Consider the following 4780-nt stretch of genomic DNA (forward strand, 5'->3'; position numbering starts at 1 on the left):
ACTTTCATGACTGACAGTCTTTCCTTGGTTCTGTCAAGCAGGTATTGGATCTCCTTTTTGAAAGTGAGTGTGTGTCCTATCCATACACCAAGGTATAGATATTGCTTCACCCATTCCAGATCTATACCCTTTATGGTGAGTTTTTTGTTTCTGACATTGGTTCTCAGTGCCATTGCTTTGGATTTTGCTGCTAATATTTTTAGACCCGTCCTACAACACTCTTCAGACACCAGGTTCAGACAACGCTGAGCCCTAGTTAGGCAGTGATTGCCAGAGGCTATGATTGCCAAGTCATCTGCATAAGAGATGATCTTGCATCCCTCTGGCAGGTGAATGTCGAGTATGTTGGACATGAGGGTATTAAACAGGGCTGGACTAAGAACCCCTCCCTGAGGAGTTCCATTTTCAAGTGGCATGTGCTGTGAGAGGTGGCCTTGAAATCTGACATTTGCTGATCTATTTTTAAAATAGTCAGCTATCCAGGCCAAGAGTCTGCCTTTGACTCCTTTGTGGATTAGGGTCTCTTGAATGGCAAGTGGACTTGCCAACTCAAAAGCCTTCTCCAGGTCAAGGAAGACAACCACGGCGGGCAAGGTGCAGATTGTGCTTAAGAGTGTGGAAATGCTGTGAGCAGTGCTCTTACCCCTTGTGAACCCGTGCAGGTGTTCATGGGGGGGACCCGTTTTCCATCGGAGCCTGTTGAGTACCATCTATTCAGCTGTTTTGCCCAGGCAGCTGAGAAGAGAGATGGGGCGGTACTTGCCAGGCTCCTTTGGCTTTGGGATGGGAACTATTGTGGCTTGTTTCCAGCTCTGGGGCACCGTGGCTGTTTGCCAGGATTTGTTGATAACCTGCAAGAATGCAAGTTCTCCTGCAAGGCCTAGATGCGAAATGATGGGGTGAGAGATCCCATCAGATCCCGGTGCTGACCCAGAACTGGATTTGTATGATTTTCTTAGTTCCCTAAGAGAGAACAAGGCATCTGCTTCATCAGCTTCGAGTGCCTTGTCTCTTATGAGAGCAAGTCTTTCTGGATTTAAGTTTTGTTGTTTTTCTCTCATCATTGGAGGCAGATTGTTGGTGCTGGTTCTGGCAGAGAACTCAAGCACCAATCTGTTAGCCTCTGATTGTGGGTCATGATGAGTGCATTTCGGGGCTTGGCGGCTTGTCGCTTGCCTGGCCCGTTTCCACAACTCTGTAAGGCTGGTCTGGTACCCAAAAGACTGGCACCATTCCAGCCATTTTTCCTGCCTTACTCTGTTGGCAGTTTCCTTGGCATCCACAACAGCTTCCCTCAGCAGGGCCAGATTGTCGGGAGATCTTTGCCGTCGGAAGTTTTTTCTACACATATTAACCCTGTGGTTGACCTCTTTGATCTCGTCATTATAGTACCAGGCGTCTTTGTGAGTTCTGGACCATGGACGAGTTTTGGGAATGGTTTGTGAGGCTGCCTGGTTTATGGCCTGGATTAGCCTTGCCTCTAGCACATCCACATCTTCATTATTGTTATTGGGTTCATTGTCTTTCAGACATCGAGCCAAGCCTTTTTGGAAGGCAAACCAGTTGGCCTTGTCAGTTTTCCATTTAGGAATGTGATGTGGTCTTTGGGCTGGACCTGCATCCATTAGTGTGGTGACTATGCCGTAGCGATCACTAGTAACTGTATCATCAACACACCATCGAATTCTCTCCACCATTGTTGCAGTGGCAAAGGTGAGGTCTAGTACCCCTCCCTTCACATGCGTTGGTTCTTTGGTGTTGAGAAGAGCGATCTCAGGGAATGTCTCAAGCACTTCTGTTATGTGAATGCCTGCCGCGTTCGGCCTTTTGCGGGGATTCAGCATGGCCATGTGTGCATTGAAGTCTCCCCCTATGATCACTCGGTCTTGTGCTGCAGTAGCACAGACCTGGTTTAGATCTAAGCTCTCACACAGTGGTTTGCTATAAATATTGTATATTTTTATAGAGCCCCCAGGTAGCTGAATCTCAACAGCAAGAGATTCAACACCATCTCCACAGTGCGGCGGATTGGCTATTAAGGAGCAAGGGATAGCTTCTTTTACCAGGGTCATCAGGCCTCTAGCACCATCCAGGTTTGGAGTGGTGAAGACATGATATCCTGAGAAGCACACGGATCCCATTGTTAGTGTCTCCTGGAGCATGACGACGTCAATGCTCCTTGCTCGCACAATGGACTGGAGAAATGAGTTCTTGCTTTTATAGCTACAGATATTCCACTGCAGTATGCTTAGATTGTGTGCCATGATGGTTACTCAGTGTCACTTGCTTCATCTTCCGATGCCCCAGTGCTGGTGGCATCAGATAGATACAGATCCTCATTGATTGAGGATTGTACAACTTCCTCTAAGTCAGACACTCCGGTTAAGGCCTTACCAGGGGGTGTAGGGCCTAAGTTGGAAGTGTCACCTTGGTTCGGAGGACGAGACTTTGGCTGTACAGACTCGGCCTGCTGCACAGTTTCAGCCTGTCCTGACAGACTAGCTGAGGTTTTATGTGAATTTTCTTTTGAAGCTAGCCTGTCATCCGAGGATTTGGGGAGGGGAGCGCTGCTCGTTATCGGTTTGGAGGCTTCTAGCTTCCTTCCCTTCAGAGCCGCCACAGTTTGGGTCATAGCCGTCATGGCGACCTGCACTGCTTTCTCCGCCTCCTCACTGGTCCTCCCCAAGGCTGTTGCTACTGCAGAAACTACAGCACTCAACAGGAGAGTCATATCTTTCTCGTCAAAGAAAAGATTATCATCTACTGGGGGGACCATTGCTGTGGACTTTGAACCTTTTTCCCTTTGGTTCTTTTTTGTTGTTTTGCCACTAGCAAGCTCGGGGAATTCCTCTCTGTTAGAGGTATCCAATTTTCTCTGTGGGGGCGACTCCTTCCTCTTAGGAGGTCGGGGAGTCTTCTCCTTTTTATTTTCTTTTTTGTTTTGACCCCAGACATAGGTACCTGGGGGCGCAGGGACAAAGTCAGGACGTTTTTTGGCTAAGTCCTGCTTTTTAATCACTGCCTGTTTCCTGACAGAGCAAGCCAGACTCCAGGCGTGATGTTTTTTGGCACAGTTTGGACACTTGGCTGTTGTGTCCTTCTGGCCATCTTTGTGTGCCTTAATACACACTTCCGTTTCGTGTGCCTCGCTGCATACACCACATTTGGCTTTGGCCTTGCAGTTGGCCTGGTGATGCCCGAATTTTTGGCACGTGAAACACCTCAAGGGCTCTGGCACATATGTCCTGAGCTTGTATGAGCCCCAGTTACCCAGATCAAGGGTGGTGATTGGGGCTCCCTTGAGGATAACAAGGACTTGCCTGGTTGGAGACTTCCCTTTGGTCATGCGGGAAGCCTCCACCACTTGTGGTAGAGACGTGATCACCTCCACGTCGAACCCTAGTGGAAAGCCAAGTAGCACCATCTTGGATTTTTTCTCTTGGGAGGTCAGTGGTGAGATACACACCTTCCTCCCATCTTTGAGCACCTTGATTTCCTGCAGGAAGTTCATGGTGGCTTTGTCTTTGGGGGCAATGATCATGCCCTCATCTCTGGAGATTCGGATTGATAATCTCACATTTCTTTCCTTCTCCAATGCCCTTACCAGCTGGTATGCATTGTCTCCACCCTTCGTCGCTTCACGCCTCCCCTTTGCAGGGGTTTAAGGCCTTTGGAAGTGGGGGCAGCTGTTTTGGCTGGTACAGCTGGAGCCCCTTCTTGACTGAGGGAGTTCTGAGGGGAGTTCAGGCTTCCCTCAGTCTGGTGTGCAAGGACAGACTTTGTGGTTGGTGTTTCTGTCTTGTCCTTGCTCGGTTCAGCAGGCCGGACACGTTCGGCCTGCTTTTGGGTTTTCTTTCGCCCCCCTGCAGCCTTGAAAGGCTCCAGGGTGACTGCCATGGTCGGATTCATTTTGTGGTCATTAGAGAGTTGGAAAATGATTTGTCCCCTTTCGGGGGTTATCTTTATACCTCCTCTCTGGGTGAGGTCTGAAGAAGGGCCTCACAAAAAGCTCTGATCCCTACACTCGACCCTTCAGCACCACAGGACAGGAGATCCCCCTGGGTGGGCTGAACTTGGAGTTTTGGTGTGGTAAACGCTCTGCACCCCAATCCTGCTACAAGGGGGGTGTGATCACGTCACCGCAGCCCATGCGAATGTTGGAAATCAACGTTTCCCGCAGGCCCAGGCTGCACCAGGAAATCAGAAAGAGAGGGCAAGAGTAAGACACCGAAAAGACGCCCTTGGTGCGTGGCCACAAACTATGTCCAGGACCAGAGGGTCCAGACCTGGTTTGAAACCTCGCTCTCCAAGGGAGCGGTAGTGGGGCACTTACTACAAGAGAAGGCCTGGCCAATTGTCGCGGCGAACCACGAGAAATTGGCGGAGCTCTCTGTGTAGTTTGTTGTCAAATAATATCGTAATCGAGCTCAAGTCTGGAGGCTTTAGCTCTGGAGAATCACGCCAAGTGAGTGACAATAATGCCTCGCCAATTGGGTGATCTCTCCCTGCACACCACAGGAGAGAGGGCCTGTAAGGTGTGTACACCACAGGGGAGAGGACCTGTGTGATGTGTGTATAGAATCTTGACTAGTTTATATAGTGATAGAGAGATAAGATGAATAAGATCTAAATCAGGTCTCAGGGGGAGGGTCAAGGTCGAAGAGTCTGGGGAAGGCTTTGCTAACAAGTGATGAGGTAATATCATCTAATCCCCATTGGCCAGTACTCAAATTGAAATTAGGCAATTTTCTAATTAAAATTCAATTATTTCGTACGAGTT

Source organism: Penaeus vannamei, chromosome 11, assembly GCF_042767895.1.
Source record: "Penaeus vannamei isolate JL-2024 chromosome 11, ASM4276789v1, whole genome shotgun sequence".
NCBI classification, from domain to species: domain Eukaryota; kingdom Metazoa; phylum Arthropoda; class Malacostraca; order Decapoda; family Penaeidae; genus Penaeus; species Penaeus vannamei.